Genomic DNA, 14377 nt, shown 5'->3' on the forward strand with positions numbered 1-14377 from the left:
TCTCACTGTTGTATCTTTCCTACTAATTTGTGTATTTATTTATGTTAGCCAAAGTGGGGCTTCTTAAAAGTATACATCACATTTTTTTAAAATAGATAATGGATGTTTTGCAACCACTGGGAATTTTTATGTTCTTCTTGTTATGTGCCATTGAGTCGTTTGCAACTCATAGTGACCCTATGTACAACAACCCTAAACTCTGCTCCATCCTGTGCCAATCTCACTGTCTCTGACACACCCACCCTGATTACCCCAGTCACTGAATCAACCCACCTCATAGAGGGTCTTCCCCTCCTGTTCTGTCCCTCCACCCTCCCAAGCATGACATCCCTCTCCAAGGACTGGTCCCTCCTTGCAACATGTCCAAAGTATGTCAGACGAAGCCTCAGAATCCTTGCCTCCAAGGAGTAGCTTGGTTTAACCCTCTCCAGGTTGAACCTGTTCATTTTCTTAGCAGTCCATGGTACATTCAGTACTCTTCTCCAGAACCACAGCTCAAAGGCACCAATTCTCCTTCTATCCTCCCTAGTTATTGTCCAGTTCTCTGATGCATAATAAGTGATTGCAAAGACCATGGCTTGTATCAGGCTCACCTTAGTCTCTAGAGTGATACCATTGCTCTTCAGTACCCTGGAGAGGTCCCTAACAGCAGACTTTCCCATCGCAATACATTTTTTAATTTCCTGGCTGGAAGAAACTCTGGCCTGATGGAACCATAGTTAAATCCCTGGCTGTTAACTCAAGGTTGCCAGCTTGAAACCACCAGGCACTCAGCAGAAGAAAGGTGTAGATATTCAATCTCGTAAATAACCTCACGGGGCAGTTCAACTACATGTTGTAGGGTCATAGTGAGCTGCAACTGGCTTGAAGCCATTGCTTTTAGGGTCTTTTGGTTTGGGCTTTTTCCCTCCAAATATTTGAATAGGATAGGTAGACCGTATTTTTTTTTTATCACAAATGATAATCATTTGTGATAATTGTTCTTTTCAAGGCAAGCTTTTAAAAAAATTAAATATTCCTGAGAAAGGACTGAAATTACCAACCGTTGGGCACGAAAATTTTTTCTCTTGAAACTTCCCTCCCTAGTCACACAAATGATCATTTAGTTATAGTGGAATTTGTAGCTAGCAAAGAGTGAGACGGGAAGCTGTGCCGGTCTAGCGAGAAGAGGGTGCCCAACAATCCTGAAGACCCCTGATTCCAACCCACCAGCTGCCACATGGCAGAACTGCCTCTGGAAATCTGTTGGAGGGTCACCTATGGGTCTGACTTGAAGGTACACGACAACGAAAACAAATACTAATTGAAGATGAGTGGTTCCTTTGTTATCTTCAGAACACCGAGGGCCCCAAAAGGAGAAATTTTTGAAGCTGGAGGAAGCATTTATGACAATCTGGAACAAGAGGTGCATTGCAAAGTGGGCTGGGGAAGGGAGTGGGGAGGGGCAAGGGGAGGGAAGAAAATGTGTAACAGTGAATGAATAAAAATGTAAACGATAATAAATAAAATGGATATGCGAAGACAAAGTGAAAAAGAAAATAAAGAGGAAGCAAAGGACAAATCTTACCAACTTCCTAACATTATATGGAAGAAACCTCACATGTGTTGTCAATGTGCTCAGTTTATCTATGTTGTTAAAAGGTGAAGAGAAACAAGCCAGCTCAGGCTGACAGCTGCAAAGGAATGGATGTTAGCTCGAAGTCCACTCTGTGCCACGGGTGGCCAGGGCCACGTTAGCACAGAGTGGGTACCCTACAAGAGGTAGATGTTAGCCTCTGCTCGAGACTACTTGTGAAAGCAGGAAAGGAAAACCAATGAGGCCACTGAGGGAAAAGTCACATTTTGACTGAGCCAGTCTTGTCTCTGTTAAAACAACAAAACGTGATTGCAGAACCTGACCCAAATCACGGGAAATAAGGCTGGGACTAGAGGGTGTGTGGTAAACAGGTGTAGTTTTTTTAGATGCTGATAATGTTTTCAGTCAATCTAAAAAAAAAAAAAGTAGGATTCTGCATCAGGTGTGCAAACTGCCCACGTGTAATGAATTTCTATCCATCTCTGACATCCTCATCCAAGCCATGGACCCATTTATCCAGAACTATGTATCCAATGCCTGGACAGGTAATGAAATCTAATGATAGTCTTTCCCCTTGTATTTCCAGATGCTTCACAATGGCTGCTAATAAAGACTTATGACTTTCAGTTTGTACATTCATGTTTCAACAAACAAGCATGGAATCGAGCTGTCCTCTCAGGTCGGCTCCCAGACGAGGGGACTGTGTCGTTGGGGAAAAAGCCAACCTTGAGCTGACATCAACAGTTCTACTAGTGCTTACAGATACTTTGCTTTCACTTATGCTATTTCTTTTTAAAAGTACAATAGAATAGCTATACTTTCACTAGTCATCCAATAGAATCAAGCCCTGTTCATAGGTAGCACTTGGATTCCAATGTGTGTAACTTTACTCTAGTTTATTCTCCATTCAGTCCAAGAGATTTTAGAGAGTGGGTTAGAGAATTGAAAGTAGGGTTTGAAAAGGACTTGGGGAGATTGGTTTTTTTAAAAAAAAAAATAATAAGTGTTATTATCTACTTTGTAATGTTACTTATATATTGTAAAGTAGATAATGTTATCATCTGCTTAATAATATTGAGCTTTTGTGGAGACTGGTGTTTGAAATTCTTAATTCTCTCAAGTTTTCATGGTCTAACAATTTGCATTGATGTTTTGGGAGACTTTTTATTATTATTAATGATTTTTAATGCAACATATATGTTTTTTACAACATATACTTTCCATTTAATTTTTCCCCATTCATTCATTGTTGCACATTTTCCTCCCTCCCCACCCCTCCCCTAGTTTGTTTTTCTCTTTGAAAAGAAAAATTTTTTTGCATTGTGATACAATTCCCTCTGTAGTCTGCAGTAATCTAGTCATGAAAATAATACCTAATCCTACTAAACAACTGTACTGACACCAAATCCAGCCAAAGCAAATAGCAAAATATATTGGCCTTCTGCTCCTTCCACTCAAAAAGCTGTTGTTGAGTCAAATCAACTGAATTTCGACCAGAAACCTCAGACATAGACATAGACATAGGAACTTAGAAGAGGCAACATTTATGAGAATAATTTTTAAGACCCAACTATCCATTCAAATGTGACACAAGAGGAGATTCTAATGCAAAGATTTCTAGCTAGACAAACAGGTTAATGTGAAGACAATGATAGTTCAAGAGTAAATGAGGTTGGAGAGAGGGCAGCCCCAGGACCTGCACTTGGCAGAGACCGATAAAACATGCTGATGGGAGCAAATTCAGTAAAGAGACAAAACATATCCTGCAAATGCAAATGGCACTGGTAGCTGTGTCACATAAGAAACAGGATTTCCAACCGGTAGAGCCTGTTCAACTTTGTCCAAATTAGATGAAAATAAGTTGAAGACCTTCACAGCCATGAGCGTCATGCACTCTACTTTAGAGAAGCCGGATAAACCCTCTCCAGGCAAAGATGTGTTGCTCTTCTCTGTTTTCCTCATAGTGACACATTTGCACAAAATACCCTTTTTACAAAAGACCATAAACGTGCTCAAGCCAGTCAAACAAAGGTGAAAATGAAGGTCCCATGAGTTTCTCAAGGATCTTGTAATGAGTTTCATTTCTTTTGAATGTAAGCTCTTGTAATTCTACATGTGACTCATTAAAGCAAGCTTCCTTTATATAAGGGACATTTTTTTTAATTGATTTTAATCAAAGTTTACAGACACTTTGGATTTCCATTCATTTATTGTTGCACTTTTCTCCCTGCCCAGCCCTCCCTACCAATTAGCTTTTCTCTTTGAAAAGTAAAAGAAAAAATTATTTCATTGTTATTTAAACCTTTCCCCCTAGTCCACTCCACTATGCTATGCTACCTTTGTTCTGGACTCCTGGTCATAACAATAATATCTAATCATATATCCTATTTAAGGGACCTTTTGTAAAGATTTGTCTAATTTTGTCAGAACATAATAATACAGAAATGCAAATGTACTTTTGTTTATAGAATACGGAGTCGCTGAGTGGCACAAACAACTAAGCCTTAGCTACTAATGAAGAGTTTAGCAGTTCAAATCCACCTGGAGGTATTTCAAAAGAAAGATCGGAGGGTCTTATTCTGAAAGACTGCAGGGACGGAAACCCTGTGGGCGCATTGTCTACTCTGGAGCATGTGGTTTACCCTGCGCTGGATGAGCCCCACAGCACAGAGATTTTCATGGATATACCTATTTCCTTTCCTAGTTATGTGTACACTTTTGACCTTCTGTGTTCTAGAGAAGAACTCTGGTGATGTGGTGCTTAACGTGCTGGACGGTTGATTGAAAAGTCAGCCTTTTGAAACCTCCAGCTGCTCTGATGGATAAAGGCAGTCAACCTCCTCCGTACAGATTCATAGCCTCGAAGACCCAATGGAAGGTCCCTGTGAGTTGGGATCAACTTGATGGCAGTGCGTTTGTCTTAGAGAGGCGATTCCAAAGAGGTACACAGAAATGTCTTCAGCTGTGTGTCCCCTGTCCCACCCACTTCATTCCTGATTCCAGAAAACCCCATCTTTCTCAGGCCTAAAATGAAGGGACGAAGATCTTAATGATGCCTCTGTAATGTCTATTAGGTAGTTCTGCGGGATTACATTTGATCAGGCAGAGGAAGTGTCAGCGCCATATGAAACCCTTCCTTTGCCTTTCCATGCTTCAGTCTCCTTACCTATAAAAGGTTGTGACGGAAACCAAATAGGATAAGGAAAGACGGGAAGAAGTGCTTGGAACATAATACATAGTTGAGCTATTATGCACTATTTTTAGTGCATCACATCATAAATGTTACAAGACAAGGATTGCCATTGAATCAGGTCAGAATTCAAATCAAATCAGTAAATATACGTTATGTGGAATCACTGTTGTAGAAATGACATCCTCATTAAGGGCCTCTCAGCTCATAGTCCTTAAAATGCTTCCTGGTTTTCTGAGTGGACCACAGGAAGCCAGGGTGAACCTATTATTCTTATGTTAGCCTGGGACTAGGAAAGTTGAGACAGGAAGAATGTGCTCATTCAGATTGGGTCCTGGCCAGGACATGAGGTTAAACAAATCTATTAATAACTCATAACGTCAGTAATCAAAGGTACATACACCAGCACCATGCATGCTAAAATGACATTTTGTTAATAGACTGCCCTGGCAGGCTCGAGTGTTCTTTTAAGCTTTTTAGCAGCAACAAGCTGCTTCCCTAGTCAGGAATCTTAAAATAACTATGTCATTACAGAAGTATTCTACCTCCACCTTATGCCAACCCAAGTTCTGTTTCTTTTGGAGGAGAATGAAATAAGATGGATTGACGTGACCCAGGAGTCTGTATCCTAGAATGTGGACTTTCTTTTAAGGTTGTGTATGTTCTAAAAGTTGTAAAATCGCTTCATGCTACAGGTATGACCAGATTCGTTTTTTTAAATTTTTATTTTATTTTATTATTTTTGTGTGTATGTACTGTCAAATCGGATCTGACTGGTACAGGAAGAGATTGCCCCTCATTCCACAGCAGAGTATCTTGGTGGATTTGAACCACGCCCCTCTGGGATTGCAGTGCAGCTTCTTGCCACTAGGCCACCAGAGCTCCCTGACCAGATTCTTTTATTGCAAATGTTCCTTGGTTTTGAAAGTTGACATACCAGAGTTAACAATAAATAACGTTCTGGGGAACACTGACACAGACACAAGGCATAAGCCTATGTAGGTATCTCAGAGTGGCTACCAGGGCATGGGGTTAAAGGAGAACTTGGGAGCACAAGACTGTCTTCACAGTTAAATAAGTAACAAGAACTGCCTGGCCACCAATTTGAAGAGCATCTGTTTATCATCTTCGGAATTGGAATGCCCTGGGACCAGACCAAAAGCAATGACAAACATCAGGTAACTTCAGTCTCTGAGCAAAGATTCTGCATTAATGATTAATGAATTATGTTAATGTTTGAGTCAAGTCAAATCATCCCGGATGGAGAAAGAAGGTTTTTCTGTGAGTAAGAGGAGGCTCAGTAAGTGGGGAATTAGTACTGGAAGAGAGAGAGATAAAGAGGAAAACATCTAGGGATGGTATGGCAGTTGAAGGGGAAGTGATTTGGCAGCATGTGACTTATAGGCATCTGAGGACTGGGAAGGAAAGAAAGAGGCCGATAAGTAGACCTGATATCTAGGTAGGATTTGGTCATAAAGGGCAAACCAAGAAACCAGAGATTAGCATTGGAAATGGCAAGTAGACTAATTAGGTGCCAAGTTACTTGAGTAAATCCTTCAAAAGAGAGGACTTCACTCATGGAAATAATCTTGCTTTTGATGTTCAATAGTCATTCTCTAAAGATGGCTCCTAATGAAACTATACGGAATTTGGATTGTCCTGTGACTTTGATTTTGATCAGTTGGATTTGGTAGAAGCTACACTGTGTATTTTTGGAGCTGAGACTTAAAAATATCTGCAGCTTTCACTGTTTGCCTCTTGGAATGCTCCCTCTTGAACGTCAGCTGTCACGTTGGAAGAAACATCAACCTCCTGGATGGTTACATGGAGGGAAGAAGAGAAGCGTGCCGATCAAGAGCTCCAACCAAGATCCTAGCACAGCCAGCACTAACTGGATTCGATGGGAAGTTTCCTTGAATGTCCAGAAACTTCAAGACTGGACATGGAACCCACATTACACAGAGCAGAAGAACCTCACAGCTGAGTGCAGTCAATGCACAGAATCATGAGTGACAATGAAATAGTTATACCTTTAAGCCACCACTCAGAAAACTATAAGGGTGACAGACCACAGAAAAAGAAGCAAAAGCTATGCATGATTATATCAGAGGATTATTGTGTTTAAAAAGCCATTACTGCGGAATAAGAATAAAGGTGGGGAGGGGAGTGGAAGCAGAGGGGTGAGGGTCCGCAGGGGAAGGGGGCTTAATTGTGGAGTTGTACAATTTGATGGGTGGGGATGAGAAAATGGGAAGAATCTGTTCTGGAAAACAAGGTATTTGAATTTTGTAAATAAACTAGTATAACAATAAAAATTATAAAAAAAAGAAAGTCAGAGGACATTTAAAACGGTAAATACGAATATTTCTAAAGGTTTGCATTTCATTTAGTGTAATTCTTCTAAGAAGACTGGAGCTCATATAATTTAGGATTTTCCCATAAAAATAAGTTAATTTTTTAGTCAAATTAAAATAGGCAAGCAAGTTAAAGATAGGAGATTAGGCTGAAGTAGAGACATTTGAAAGAAAATTCCTGGTTTTTCAAACAATTTTACACATGACTACTAACAACGGCTTTAATTATGGGCATTATGTCTTTTCAAGAATTGTTGTTTCTTAATTTACTGCTATAGCTGGGCATATGATTTCCTGCACTGGACTTCACCTTAAGGAAAGATTTTGCTTGTTGCTGTTATGGACACATTACATTACTTCTAGAATTATTTCACAGGCCAGAAGCTTACAAATTGTTTCACTGAGCATAAATGCTACAGGATAGGTAAAGACCAATGAACAAATGAACTGGTTATGCGAAAGAAAGCCCAGGTCCTAAAGCCGAGCATAAAGGCCACAGCATTTGCCAAAACCTCAAAGAGAAACAAGATGGCCAAGGTCTAGATGTCAGGAATGAAAGTCAAGGGTCAGGAATTCCCTGATTACCTAAGGTCAGTAGCTTGCCAAGGAAGTCACAACATCCAATAAAGAAATATTTAACCACCAGTTCTCAGAGGCCAAAACTGCCAAGATCCGGAATCCAGAAATCAGAGAGATCAAACAAATTACCCTCATGGCCGGAGCTCAGAAGGTTCTTTTATGATTTTGCTAGGAAGAGAAACAATGACCAGAAGAGGTGGACAAGAGTCCCTGGATGTTTGCTAAATGAGACCCTTTTCTTCTCTTGCAATTAAAGCAATCAGACTGATTCTCAACTAGATAATGACTTCATTACTTCATTTTGAAGACCCATCACTTTTTTTTCCTCTTGGACATTTAAAGATGGAAAGAATGGTGCTTGATTATTCCGTTGTGTTTGTTCTCACCATTTGGCTTTCTCTGACTGCAGGACACACCATAGTTGGAGCAGAGCACTTGACAAAAGTCCTCTGTCACTAGCACAGTCGTGACTGACATATTTAGCCATCTTGTGTTTATGATTGCCTTCACCACAGTGTGACTTTGGAGACTTACACACTATCTTTAAGGAGAAATATTTTCCAAGAATTGTTACCAAAAGAACACTTTGGTTGGACCAGAAATTTATTCTGTTTGCAGTGGAAGTTTTCTTCCTATGAATCTGAAATTCAAGCAATACCTCCAAGGCCTCTCAGTTGGTGTTGGTTGGACACTCAAATGAATACACAAGTGATTTGCTTGTACAAAGGTATTATGACTTAGCCAAATGTTAAGCTGTGAACATTTCTGCAGGATGTGATGACATAAGTTCCCTTCTTTATTTTAGGAGGTTGGAAGGAGCCCTGGTGGCATGGCTTGTAGTGTTCCTACTATTCACTGAAAGGTCAGTGGTCTGAATCTACTAGCTGCTCTATGGGGCACAAATAAGCAGTTTACTCCTATCAAGATTACAGCGTTGGAAGCCTGTTGGAGAAACATGGGACTAACTCATGGCAATAGCTTTTTTCAGAAAATGCAGCTAATGAAATTCGGCTCAGTGGTCAGAACAAAAAAAGCCTTGACGCTACCATGTGTATCATATGAAGAAATACAAATAATCTTCTCCCGTAAAGATTCACAGCCTTGGGAACCTGCCAGAGGTTACTGTCAGTATGAATTAACTTGATAGCAATCAGTTTGATTTGGGAGTTTTGTAAAAAATAGCAACTGGGAAGAGGGGAGTAAAGAAAAAAGTGCAACAATGAATGAAAAGCCAAAATCTCTGTAAATGTTCATTAAAATTAATAAAATAAAATTAAGGGAGCTCTGGTGGCCTAGTGGCAAGAAACTGCACTGCAATCCCCAGAGGACCGTGGTTCAAATCCACCAGATGCTCTGCTGGAGAAGGAGGGGCAATCTTCTCCTGTACTAGTCAGATCCAGTTTGACGGTACACACACACACACACACACACATACAAAAATAATAAAATAAAGTTTAAAAAAATTAAATTCAATAAAATTTTAAAAATATGAACTATTATATTTTCAAGATACTTCATTTATGAGCTTAGGTCTTGAATCAATGTGTCAGTACGTGGAACACCTTAAAATCTCTTAGAAGTATACCAATAGAGCAAATCATCTGAGAAGTTGAAAAAGGAAAAGAATGCAGTAGAAGGACTGGAGGAAGACTCACTAACAAACAGTGATACTCAGATAACAGTCTTGATTATTCGGCTAGCTAAATGTAATAGCAGTGGAACTTCTGCTTGTAAAGTATAATGTGCCAAGCTATTAACAGAAAAGTTCCTCAACAACAACAAAAAGTGGACTCTCCAATCATGGAAGCCTAAAGCAGTAGTGTTGGGAGCAGGAATCGACCCCACAGGACTGGAATCTTTATGGAAACAGACTGCCTTTCCCCCCCGCCCCCCATCATGGCATTGTGTGGATTTGAACTGAAGACTTTTAAGAGAGGATTTATGATTATTTCATGGAGGAATTAATATTGGATTTGGGCTTTAAAAGTTAAGTGGGGGTTTGCAAATTGAGAAGTATCAGGAATACACCATAGTGGAGAATGTGCATGACCAAAGGTGTGATGACGTGAAGAAGCAAAGATCTTTGGGACACGGGAGGCTGCAGAGAAAGCAGGGGTGGGATGCAAGAGATGAGATGGAAGAGAAGTACAAGTCTTGGTCACCAATGCCCTTGAGTTCCTTCTCTGGTGGGAATTTTACTTTACAGACAACATCAGTTTGAAAGATTTGAACAGATCACTATGTGTAGAGATAAGTAACTCAACCAGACAACCCCAACGCCTCAGGTAGACTTGGGACTTTTATAACAAGAAAGCAAAATTCAGCCTTCAATTTCCCAAGCAAGAGAGAAAAATCACTGTTCTCCATTTTCAAGAGACAAGTTTTTGGTCATTAAAAACTGGTTTTTTGCAAGTCAAAAGACAAAGCTCTGATAGAGCAGGTAGAATGAACAAAAATAAAACAAGCAACTTCAAAGTGCTGTGTAATTTCTGAATCTGGGTCCCCACCATTCACATCATTCATGACCAAGGACCCTCCAGTCCTCTGTATCATCTGGCATCAATCTGCAATCTGTCTGAGATGCTGCTAAAGTATCAAGAGATGGTTGTGTTAAATGAAGAAGTGTTAATACAGCCCTGGAGTCGTCTAAATTCACAGTTTCTCAAATCTCTTGTTTGCACGTAACAGTTATATACAGGAAACGGGTTTCACTGATTGTTTTCACTGAGGAGATCTCTCTAAACCAGCTTGTTAAGAGGAACTCTTAATACCCATCACCAGCCCAAGAAAAGGGGTTTGTCCCCTTCGCATCATCTCACTCATTCTTTCACTTCTGGATAATAATGTCTTTCTGTTATTTGGTGACATACATCTGTCCCACCAGAAAGGATATGAATATATAGGGCAGTTAGGGTGAATTTAAACATGGAGTCATAAAAGATAGAAGGGCACCAATCCTGATGTGCACACACAGTCCTGAGGCTCAAGTCTCTTCTTATGATGAAATAAAACCAGATTAACGCAGAAGAGATATGGCTCAGAAGACCCTCGAACACCCAGCAAGAAGCTCTCTAGACATGGGAAAGTTAGTATAAGCCACAAATGAAGGAATATATATGTCATCACCTGATACCCAGCTTCATCCACCAAGAGAGACTGTGGGATTGTGGAAAACATCAGAATGGTCCAGCAACAGCCCAGCATGCAGATGAACAGGTACAAGTCTATTCCTAATTCTCACCACACCAGGGTCCAGACAAATAAAAAGCATACATGTAAAAGGTGTACAGTATGACAGCACGTTGAATGACATCAATCATCAGGTAGTCTCCTACTAGGAAGGAACTTCATCATAGATCCAGTGGGGAAAAAATAATCTCAGATTCTGTTCACTCCCCACCCCCAGTTCCCAGCGGGGAACTTTCTGTCCACACCTATTTACTCATTGGATGTCCTAGAACCTCAAGATCTGTTTTACAGGTGTCCTGACCATTAACAAGTGGATTTTCCATGTGGGAAGTTAACTGGGCAGAGTCTCTTGCATGGAGTCATGGTTACTACAAGGCCAACAAGAGATGACAGACAGATACCAAAGAGATGAGAATGCAACATTCTTCTGGCAATTGTTGGAGAATGAATGAGTAGGTCTAGGAGTGGTGATGGGTGCTGGACTGGAGATGCAAGAGGTTGGATTCCGGGTAATGCATAATTATGTACTTCAGTTTTTCTTGGATAGTAACAGATGACAAAGCTACGTTATAAAATAAGAAGCAACTCTTCAAGAAAGAAAGTTATTTGAGGTTTGTGAGGCAGACATCTCTTTGCAATGGAAAGCAGAATGAATGGAATTTAAGGAAATGCAGGCTTGATCTACAATGAAGAACCTGAAGAGGAAGAAAGACTTGTAACATAGAATCTGGAGAAATCTACCCTCATGTTTCTCAATGTAATCTCCTCTTCCAGCTCCTAACAGCTGGAAATCCACTAACACACTCATCATTTCGTTGACACCTACTCATACTCCAGCCACTTTTCAGAGGCTCTACATCAATTTTTTTTTTATTTTAATCAAAATTGACAGAGACTTTGGATTTCCATTCATTCATTATTGCACTATTCTCCCTGCCCAACCTCATCCCAATTACTTCTTCTCTTTTTTTTTTTTTTCACTTTTTAAGGTGTGCACTTTTATTCAACTGGTCTCACGTCAGTGTACAGTTAAAGCCCTGGCTGCCTCCACATCTCAGCCACCCCAGGGAGACCAAAAGCCTTCATATTTCTAGAGTTGAGGGAAAGGGCAAAGGGCCCCAAAAAAGTAGGGCCACTAATGGCTATTGAAAAAAAACAAAAACTAAAGAACAAGTATTAAGGCGGAAGATTTTTTAACAAAAACCTGGTTAAGATATAATTTACATAAAAGCAATGCTCCCTGCCACCCCTGTCCATGCGTGGGCCCGGGTGAGGGATGGGGCTTTTCTGCTTAGGGGAAGAGAGAGGCTTCTGGAAAGGCAGGAGCTTCCTGTCACACTGCCATGTTGATTATTTGGAATGACTATTTAAAAAAAAAAGAGAACAATGTACAATCAAAGTCCTGGGCCACATTGGAGAACTGGGGGGATTCTTGCTCCACACCAACTGCTGTCATCCTCACCGTTCCAGTTTTTAAATCCTGAGTCAAGCGCCAAAAAAAAAAAATTTTAAAATTTAAAAAAGAAACAAAAAAGTAACAAATAAAGCCATGCCAATTCTCATCCTTTGCTTTTTTTTCTGCCGCAAGTTAGGTTTTTTTTTTTTTTTTATCAAGAAAGGGTGTAACGCAACTAAACAATCCCCCTAGAAGCATTTGCGGTGGACGATGGAGGGGCCAGACTCGTCGTACTCCTGCTTGCTGATTCACATCTGCTGGAAGGTGGACAGGGAGGCCAGGATGGAGCCACCGATCCACACGGAGTATTTGCGCTCAGGGGGAGCGATGATCTTGATCTTCATCGTGCTGGGGGCCAGCGCTGTGATCTCCTCCTGCACCCTGTTGGCGATGCCTGGGTACATGGTGGTACCGTACGCCAGACAGCACTGTGTTGGCGTAGAGGTCCTTGCGGATGTCAACATCACACTTCATGATGGAGTTGAAGGTAGTTTCATAGATGCCACAAGACTCCATGCCGAGGAAGGAGGGCTGGAAGAGTGCCTCGGGGCAGCGGAAACGCTCATTGCCGATGGTGATGACCTGCCCATCGGGCAGCTCGTAGCTCTTCTCCAAGGAGGAAGAGGAAGCCGCTGTGGCCATCTCCTGCTCGAAGTCCAGGGCAACGTAACAGAGTTTCTCCTTGATGTCACGCACAATTTCGCGCTCAGCCGTGGTGGTGAAGCTGTAGCCTCACTCGGTGAGGATCTTCATGAGGTAGTCCGTCAGGTCCCGGCCAGCCAGGTCCAGACGCAGGATGGCATGGGGGAGGGCGTACCCCTCATAGATGGGCACAGTGTGGGTGACCCCATCGCCAGAATCCATCACAATGCCAGTGGTTCGTCCAGAGGCATACAGGGACAGCACGGCCTGGATGGTGACGTACATGGCAGGGGTGTTGAAGGTCTCGAACATGATCTGGGTCATCTTCTCCCAGTCAGCCTTGGGGTTCAGGGGGGCCTCCGTCAGCAGCACAGGGTGCTCTTCGGGGGCCACACGCAGCTCGTTGTAGAAGGTGTGGTGCCAGATCTTCTCCATGTCGTCCCAGTTGGTGACAATGCCGTGCTCGATGGGGTACTTGAGGGTCAGGATGCCTCTCTTGCTCTGGGCTTCGTCTCCCACGTAGGAGTCCTTCTGGCCCATGCCCACCATCACCCCACGATGGAGGGGAAGACAGCCCGGGGGGCGTCGTCGCCCGCGAAGCCGGCCTTGCACATGCCGGAGCCATTGTCGACCACGAGCGCAGCGATGTCATCATCCATGGTGAGCTGGGGGTGGCGGGTGTAAACCAGCGGCGGTGACTATGCGAAGAGGCCTGTGCTCCGGGGCGGACAAGGTGTCGGCTGTCACTTCTTCTCTTTAAAAAGTAGTAGAAAAAGTCTTTCATTGTTATGCAATCTCTTCCCCCAAGTGCACTGCACAATGTAGCCTTCAATCTGTACTCCTATCATGACAATAATACCTAATCATATATCCCTTTTAAACAGTTCTCTCCCTCATCTGTTACAGTGCAGTATACATAATTTATGACATCTTTCTCAGTCTCCCCCTACCCCAATGTCAGTCCCATTTTACAACAGTGACACTATGCAGTATTTGTCCTTTTGTGACTGAGATATTTCACTCAGCATAATATCCTCCAGGGTCACCCAGTTTGTATAATATTTTATGAGTTCCTTGTTCTTCAATGCAGCATAGTATTCCACTGTGTGAATATACCACAGCTTCTCTCTATCCATTCGTTTGTTGATGGGCACTTATGGGAGGCACTTTTCCATCTGTCTTTGGAACCATGGATAGATTTGAACCACCAAAAAGGGTGGCCTTTGGGTTAGCAGCACAATTACTTACTGACAATGCTGCCAGAGTACACTAATGTCGATGAGACTTTTCATTAATTTCTCAAATTATGGTCCTAATTCTCTCTTCCAGCTAAGAGAAGCAAATAACTCCCTCTCCCTAACACACATACACACACACACACACACACACAC

At 41.8% G+C, this 14377-nt stretch overlaps 1 pseudogene; it reads right to left on the reverse strand.

Moving 5' to 3' along the window:
* Positions 1–12532: 12532 nt before the first annotated feature.
* On the reverse strand, positions 12533–13645 carry LOC102848548 (annotated as a pseudogene).
* Between the last annotated feature and the right edge of the window lie 732 nt (positions 13646–14377).

The sequence above is a fragment of the Elephantulus edwardii genome, unplaced genomic scaffold (assembly GCF_000299155.1).
Source record: "Elephantulus edwardii isolate Elephantulus edwardi_28Jun2011 unplaced genomic scaffold, EleEdw1.0 scaffold00103, whole genome shotgun sequence".
Classification (NCBI taxonomy): Eukaryota; Metazoa; Chordata; class Mammalia; order Macroscelidea; family Macroscelididae; genus Elephantulus; species Elephantulus edwardii.